At 34.6% G+C, this 9,177-nt stretch overlaps 1 non-coding gene across 1 annotated transcript; it reads left to right on the top strand.

Annotated features, from left to right (window-relative positions):
* The first annotated feature begins 436 nt into the window (after window positions 1-436).
* On the top strand, window positions 437-543 carry LOC122122194. Its single transcript, XR_006150135.1, has one exon. It is a non-coding gene; the product is annotated as a U6 spliceosomal RNA (small nuclear RNA).
* Window positions 544-9,177: the final 8,634 nt, after the last annotated feature.

Genomic DNA, 9,177 nt, shown 5'->3' with positions numbered 1-9,177 from the left:
ATCTTCTCATTAATAAACTTTCTATAAACTCTGAAATGTACATACTTAGTAGTATATGTCAGCTACCATAAATTTAAATACTTTATGGAAAAGTTTTATGACCTGTCAAACAGTCTTAATTTTGGCATATATAAGCAAATTCCCAAAATTAAACATTTAAAACATTAAAACTTTTACATACCTTAACACTTGCTGCAGTGTTCATTATGACAGGTGCCCTGTGTAGAATAATTGAATTCCTCCTCCTACACATCTCTTGAACAACAAACATCTGGATTCGTTTTGTTTTTGTCATATCAATCTTGACTTTATTCTTAAATGTGTGCTTATGTAAGAAATACATGGTTCTAAAATTTCACAATTCTTTTGAACTTGCTTTTTGTTGAATTATCTAGCTTAAGAAAATCAATTCCAATTTATATATAAAAAATGTTCTGTGCTCAATTCGGCAGCACATACACTAAAATTGGAACAATACAGAGAATATTAGCATGGCCCCTGCACAAGGATGACACCCAAATTCGTGAAGCTTTCCACATTTTTACAACAACAGATGCTGGAGGGCATGTGGCAAGAAGAGAACCCTACTGCATTCTTGGTTGGAGTGTAAACTTGTTCACCCACTTGGAAAGCAGTATGGAGGTTCCTCAAAAGATTCCACATAGAGCTCCTCTATGACCCAGCAATCTCACTTTTGTGCATTCGCCCAAATGATCACAAACAAGGCCATTCTAAAACTACCAGCACAACTGTTTATTGTAACATTATTTACCATAGCTAAGATATGGAACCAACCCCGAGGCCCCACAATAGATGAATGGATCAAGAAAACCTTGTGAGTGTGTGTGTGTGTGTGTGTGTGTGTGTGTGTGTGTGTGTGTGTGAATTCTATCATCCATCAGAAAGAATGACATTGCCTAATTTGTTAGGAAATGGAAAGACTTGGAAAAAATTATATTAACTGAAATAGGCCAAGTCCAAAGAAACATAGGTCCCATGGTATCCCGTATTTGCAATAAGTTATATATGTCTAGGATAAGCAGAAAAGGTCAAAAGCTATGTGCATATGACTAGATAAGTTGATGTTAAGCTAAATGAACCCAAGATAGGGACACAAGTGTTTTTTGTTTTTTTTTCCCCTTTCTTGCTATTGTTTCTAATGCACCTGTAATGTACGATGTGGGTTTTTTTTGTTTTTTTTTTAATATGGTCGTCCCACACAGTATAACCTCTGTTTTCAGTGTATTTGGTGTTGATGCGCCTTCATTTATATACACTTCTCTAATTTGGAGAGGGAAAGGGAAAAAACAAAATGCTTAAATAGAGATACTGGTTGACCCATTGTAACAATGAGTTGCCCAAGACACTAGGTTGAAAAACTAACTTTACAATTTAGGCTAGGTGGGAGGGAGGGGGTGAAGGGTGTACTTGTGGAGGTAGAAGGGAAGAGGTTTTTGGGGAAAAACCAAGGGGGAGGTAACAATGTTAGATAGGAAATGTACTCATTACTTTGCTCATGTAACTGTAACCCCTCTGTACAGTATTTTTACAATAAAAAACGTTTAAAAATGTTCTGAGATGGAAGAGTTTATTTCTATTATTTTAACCATATAATATCATTAACAAAGAAATTAATGCAAAACACTGACCTGAAGATATTTTGAATAAGTGTATGTGTGTGTGTGTGTGTGTGTGTGCGTGCGTGTGTGTGTATGTGCCTGCATGTTGGCATGCTCAGAGTTTGAACTCAGGGCTTCAAGGTTTCGCTAGGCCTTCCCTCTCTAGCTTGGTGAGCTACTATGTGAGCTACATCTCCATTCCTGGACGTTTGCTAGTTCATTTAAATTTTTGAAAAATAATATTGTGAATTTTTTTTGCCTTAATTGGCTTCCAACTCCTATCCACAGATCCCATGCTCCTGAGTAGATATGCCAAGTAGACAAGATTACAGGTATGATAAACCAGTACAAGGCTTTAGGAATAATTTCAAAAGTAGAAGAAACTTTAGTTCACGAGGGCCTGTTTTATTATTTCCTACTTTTAAAGCTTTTTGTAGTGATTATATGTGAATTTTTTACATTTTGGGATTCTTAAAAGACAGTAAGTGATGGTATTTAAAAGTTTTAATGCTTTTTAAAAAGGATACTGGAACTGTGGGACAGAAGAAATTTGGCTCTCTTTGGACCTCAATTTATAATCTCAGCTCTGTGCATGATAACCCAATGTCACCAACACAGTCTGTGTTGAAGACAAAATGTGATAGAAAAAATTACCATGGCTATATTTTTTATGCTATTATTTATTGGACAATATCAATATTGAATTGAGTGTATAAGAGAATGAAGAGATTTTTACCTACATTTTTGTATTGCTGAAAGGCTTTTGGAAATTTTGACTCATTTCCTTCCTCACTATATGTCTTTGGGTCATGCACTTAGTGCCTTGAATTACAATTTTTCTCAACACTAAAATGGTAATAACATTACCATTATAGCAAATTTTTTAAGACCTAAGAGACATAAAACTTGTGAAAAACTTAACATAAACTTCTATGAATGAGCTTTCAGTTTACCCAGCAGTTTTTTTAGTATTAAACAGAATGTGATATATATTACCGAAATCATTACATGTAGTAAGCAACCAGAAGTCTATTGACTATGCTGTGCTTCCAAGGAAGCCAGCTGGATAACTTCTCATGCTGTAAATCAAACTGGTTATCTCATGTCTTGATAGTGTAAAACTATCAGGGACAGAATAATGAAGGAATGTTGTAGACTGAGGTGGAGTCCATATGATAATGTGCAAAACTGATAAAATGTAAAAGTAACTGAGCAGTATATTGAGTTTTACATCATTTAAGGTAAATTGCAAAGGTAGAGAAGACCTAGAAGAAAGAATTCTCCTTTTGATATCCTATCATAGATCTTAGCAGGATGAACACTTTTCTCATTCTTGTAGAGGCATCATCAGATGAGAGGAACTCTATTTTTTTGGTTGCTTCCTTCAATTTATTCTTCAGTTTGAAACCTGAACTACATTAGACTGCAAGAAACCAAGGAGAATTAGACATGCAGGCTTTGGAAAAAGCAATCAGCATAAAATAAATAAAATACAGATAGCCTTGTAAAAGGTCTAAATACATTGAGTTATATAGGCTGAAGCGTAAACAGAAAATGATTTAAACAATATCATGTTATTGAAAATTGAAAATTGTGAGGAGTTTCTCAATTTTTTCCTTTCTACTACATTGAATTAATTACTGATATTGTATATAGAGATTAAAGATGAGATTAACAAGGAACTTGATTAAAAATCGACAAAAGTTCTGAATAGACATGTTTTCCAAAATGCCCTGAAAATCACCAGTGGGTTTACAAAGTTGTGGTTAATACCACTTCTATGCTGGATTAATGCTTTGTGAACAGAAGTCATTAGAAAAATACAATTCAAAATTACTATGATACTACATCATAACTATTATAACTTATCAAAAAAATCAAAGGAACTTGGTGTGGTGGTAAAGGCTTCTAATGCAAGCATTTGGCAGGTTGGAGTAAGAGGATTTGAGTCTAAGGCTAGTCTGGGGTACTGCACATAGTAAAAACCTTCCTTTTCAAAAAACTCAAAACGTAATAATGTTGGTGATAGCGTCGAGAAAAGGAAATTTTTTTCTACACTCTTGGTCAAAATACCGGTTATTATTCTCTTCTAGAATGTAGTATGGTTTTCTAAAAAAATACAGAGTTGAAATATCATCCGACCACCAATCATATGATTATTTCTCTCTGGGTAACTAGTAAATACATCTATAGTTCATTGTTATTCACATTATTGACAACAGGCAAGATATAAATCGAAGCTTTGTGTTCAATTACATACTAATAAACAACTGTGGTGCATGCACAAATATATTTTTCTGTTTCATACCTAAACTAGCAAGAGACTTCTCCAGTTAGCCACAACTTACAATGACCTGAAAGATGTATTCTAAATGAAGAAAAATGTTGTCTTCTGATCTTTGTACAAACGCACACACACACACACACACACACACACACACATACACACCAACCTAAAACAACAGAGAAATTTTTCAAAAAGTAAAGCAAACTGGAATAGCTGGGGCATTTATGTCCCAATATAGATTATAGTAGTTATACAGGATGACCGAGTACAGAGTTGTAATGTACAACATGAGGATGCAGGGAAAAACACTGGCTTTACATAGGAATGAATCTAATTAAGTAGGAATTGTTCTTCCTTGTAGGGGTTGCTCTTTTAGTTGTTCTCCTTCAGTAACGGATGAGATGAATGTAATTCTTTAAATATACCGGCCTGTTTGTAGAAATAATAACAAACAAGATAGCAATAAGTATGCTCAACATAGAACAAAATGCCAAATTAAAATACATGAGATTATCCTTGATATAAACTAATTATTATAAATAAGGGAACCCATGGGACATATGTTTCTTTAAGTCTGGCTTACTTCACTTAATGTGTTTTATTCCAAGATCTTCCATTTCCTGACAAAGAAGTGGTATTATTCTTTCTGATGGAAGCATAGTATTCCATGTGTAGGTATGTATGTATGTGTGTGTGTGTGTGTTACATTTTCGTGATCCATTCATCTACTGAGGGGCATCTGGGTTGATTCCATATCTTAGCTATGGTAAATAAGCTTTCGTATGGCCTTGCTTGTGATCACTTGGATAAATTCCCAGAAATGGGATTACTGGGTCATAGGGGACGATTATTGTGTACATCAAGGATAATCTTAGTAGATGAGCAGAATAGCTCAATTGTTATTTGAATATGAGCATATAAGGTGATTCCAAGTGAAATAAACTCCAAAACATGTTATTTGTTGTTGTTGTTCTTAATATACTATGTGATTTCTTTTTAACCTTTTTTGTTTTCCCGACTTATAGGTTTATCCCCTATAGTCAATATATTTGATTTTGATACCCTGGGTTTTGTAATTATGTTAATTTCAGCTAGGGAAGGGAAAGTGAAAAAAAATGGAGAGACAAAGAACAAAGGGGAAACCTATGCAAAAGTGATACTCACAAGACAATATATTGGAAATAATCTTGGGGGGATTGGGAGGGAAGAGGGAGAAAAATGGGGGAAGGAGTAACAAGTTAGAAAAAAAAGGATTACCTTACTTATGTAACTATAACCCCTCTGTACATTACCTTGACAATAAAATTTAAATAAAAAATAAAATAACATACATGAGAGCAGCAATACAGGAGATGGGAGTGGGGGAAATACTCTAGTATACAACGAAGAGTAGAACAGCTGTAGAGAACAGGAATTTTACAGTAACATAGGAAGTAATAAGCTATCATACAGATTTTCATCCTCATGTCAGTCACTAAAAAGGGAAAACAAAATGCACAATCAGCGAGCCAATAGAGATAAAAAAGAAAACTAAACAATTAAGGTGGAGGGCTGGGAAGGTGGCTCAGTGGTAGAGCACTTGCCTTGCATGCCTGAGGCCCTGGGTTCAATTCCTCAGCACCACATAAACAAAAAGAAAAAAGCTGGAAGTGCTGTTCTGGCTCAAGTGGTAGAGCGCTAGCCTTGAGCTGAAGAGCTGAGGGACAGCGCCCAGGCCCAGAGTTCAGGCGCCACGACCGGACCCCCAGCCCCCCCAAAAAAACAAATATAAACAAACTATGAACATGGAGAGATGACATGGAACAATAACAAATGACATAACTAGGAAACAAATAACTAGCTGGTAAGTTTAAAAAATATTACCCATAATTCTATTAAATGTTTTTTACATCACAATTTGTTAGAAATATAATTCAAATCAGCGTTTAATAGTATATCATTTTAATAATATGTTACTTATTGATTTCTTAATATTGAATGTTTAATATATAATTTTAGTAGCTATAGAAAAGAAAAAAGTGGAACTAATTTTAATGATATATTTCAGGAATTGTAAAATTGAGAAGCATTAAAATTTAAAGAACACATCATTATTGTTTCATTTATGTAAATTAATGTAGTAATTCAAGTTGTATTCTACACTTAGCACTTAACATCAAATAATAAATTATTCCACATGAATTTGGTATTAGGTTGAAGGGTTCAATATTGTGGTAAAATTCACACCACACAGTACATGAGGGTATGACTACTCTCATCTATCTTAAATTGTGGAAATTTGATTTCTACGTGCATGTTAAATTCCTGTCTAGGTGACATCTATACAATTATATAAATTATATACACGAGGAGTATTTCAGATGATTCATAAATTCACGTTCAGTAATTAAGTTTTTATTATTTTGTATCAAATAAATATTTATAGAGAGACTGAATTTCTGAGTAGATGATGGTGTATGTGTGCCAGATTATACTTACTGAGGGCTTATTTTATATTCCTGACATTGTTTCTACAGTTGGACTTAATTTTCCATAAGGGGTTAATTGTATTATATTGAGTATATGAAAGTAAACTGAATTTTGATTCCATTAATCCTTTGCAATTTGTGTAATCCAAATATAAATTATCCATGTGTTTGAAGTAATTAAAACAACAACAGATATAAGCAACATGAATCAGTCTCTAGTATACAAGTATTTTCACCTTTATTTTGATAGTTGGTCCTCTTTTACACTACAGAATATTCTTGGGAAAATGTGCTCCAGGCTGGCCACAATTGCAAAATATTATGCTTTGATCTATCATTCCCATTGTTGGTAACACAGAAAATCTACTGATTCTTGTGGGTTTCATACCCTCCTACATTGCTGAAGGTTAACATCACCTTTACTAACTTGATTAAGGAAACTATAGGGTCCTTTAAATATAGGATCATTTCACTTGTGAAAAGGGATAGTTTTACTTCTTCCCTATTTGGATCCCCTTTATGTTTTTGTCTTGCCTATTGCTCTTGCTAGAAAGTACTCTACTATATTGAAGAGTAATAGAGAGAGTGGACATCCTTTTCTCATTCCTGTTTTTAATATCTTCATGCTTCTACCTTTTGATATATGCTTATTATCATATCTTTGTCATATACGTACACTAAAACTACTAGCACAACTATGTTTTTTACAGCATTATTATCGTAGCTAAAATATGGAACCAATCCAAATGCCCCTCAATAGATGAGTGGATCAAAAAAAATGGTATATATACACAATGGAATTTCATGCTTCTATCAGAAAGAATGACACACCTCTTTCTTAAGAAAATGGAAAGACTTGGAAAAAATCATATTATGTGAAGGAAGCCAGACTCAAAGGAACATAGGATCCATGGTTTCCCTCATTTTCATTAATTAATGTATGCTTAGGATAGTCCTGGCAGATAGGTTCACTTTTATTTTTTTCATTGTGAAAATACTGTATCGCGGGGTTACAATTACATGGGCAAGATAATGAGTACATTTCTTATCAAACATTGTAGCCTCCTCCTTGGTTTCCCCTTCCCATCCTCCCCATGTCCCCCACCCATTCCTCCTCCCCCCGCCAAGTGGTAATGTTTGGTTTTCCACATAATGACTTGTATATCTCTTTCTTGCAATGGATCCACCTGTATCGAATGGCTATAATCAAGAACTCTAATAACAGCAGATGCTGAAGGGGATGTGGACAGAAGGGAACCTTACCGCATTGTTGGTGGGAGTGTAAATTTGTTCAACCACTTTGGAAAGTAGTATGGAGGTCCGTCAAAAGACTCCACATAGAGCTCTCATATAACCCAGCAATCCCACATTTGGGCATTTACCCAAATGATCACAAACAAGGCCACACTAAAGCTACCAGCATGACTGTGTTTATTGCAGCATTATTTACCATAGCTAAGATATGGAACCAACCATGATGTCCCTCAGTAGATGAATGGATCAAGGAAATGAGGTATAGATACACAATGGAATTCTATGCCTCCATCAGAAAGGTTCACTTTTTAAACTATTAATGTTCTCCCTCTTCCTCTGATTCCATTTGTATGTGTGTGTGTTTGTGTGTGTGTGTGTGTGTGTGTGTGTGCATGCGTGTGTGCAGTAATGAAACTTGCCTCGGAGCCTCAAAACCTTGTTAGCTTTTTTTTTCACTCATGACTGAGTCTCTACTATTTGAACCAAGGTTTCATTCTGTCTTTGAACAATTGAACATAAATGTCTCGTGGATTGCTACTCCAGCCATCTGTGAACCATGATCTTCCAGTCTCAGCCTCGTGAGATGAGATACTGGCATCCAGCTCTATTGCCAAGTGTCATTTGTTTTCTTTTGTTTTGTTTTGTTATTTGTTGATTTTGTGAATCCAAAATCTGTAAGGAAAACAATTAATTTATAATCAGGACTACTCACATAAAATGTGTGTTGTTTAAAGATTACCTTAATAATATTATCCTTTTGCATCCACATTATGTGATTTGATTTTTTGAACTCTCTTGTTGCAGTCAAGTCACTTATATATAATTTGAAACTTCTTGTCTTGGTTTTATAGTGTGTTAGCTGTTTCAAAACAGAATTTATCAAGGTTTAACTCTGCACTATTGAAGCAAGACCTTTATGATTATTCAATGTCCTGTAATCATAAATTTATTACTGATCGTCACACCATTTGAGTGCAAGTAGTTTCCTATAATAACTCCACATATTTTAGAGTTCAATGCCATGCACACTTCTGCATGCACACTATGCAAGGGCATCCTTTGTAATTCTCCATGTATTTTCACTGTTCTTCGCTCTACTCTCAAGTGCTAAGTCCTTTGATTGTTATGTTTATTTTCTCCCCTGTTCAACATTGCACCTTGGGAACTACTGGTATGCACTACTGTACTTCCATCCATTCTCCTTGTGTATTGTTTTGTACCCCTCTCATCACAAAAGGCCAATAATTGGGGATATTTTCTTCACTCTTTATCTCAGACATCTATCTTTATTTTCTAGCAATACATTCATTGAATTCTTTCTGTAAATTCTAATACCTTGAAAATGATTACTGCATTTTCATGGCTTTGTTACTTGGCATTAGGAAAGAACATGGGTCAGTAACTGTAACTTATGTAAAAGAAGATTGCAATCATGGCTCAATAGATGTTGTTCTTTGGATAATGTTTATTTCAAGGTCTGCCTCCCTGCTTTCTTTTCATTGTTTTGGTTTTTTTTCAATGTAGCCTTTTCTTCTGGAAAATATTTTTG

This window comes from Dipodomys spectabilis, unplaced genomic scaffold (genome assembly GCF_019054845.1).
Source record: "Dipodomys spectabilis isolate Male_0828 unplaced genomic scaffold, ASM1905484v1 ptg000206l, whole genome shotgun sequence".
Lineage (NCBI taxonomy): Eukaryota > Metazoa > Chordata > Mammalia > Rodentia > Heteromyidae > Dipodomys > Dipodomys spectabilis.
This window is presented reverse-complemented; position numbering and strand designations above follow the sequence as displayed.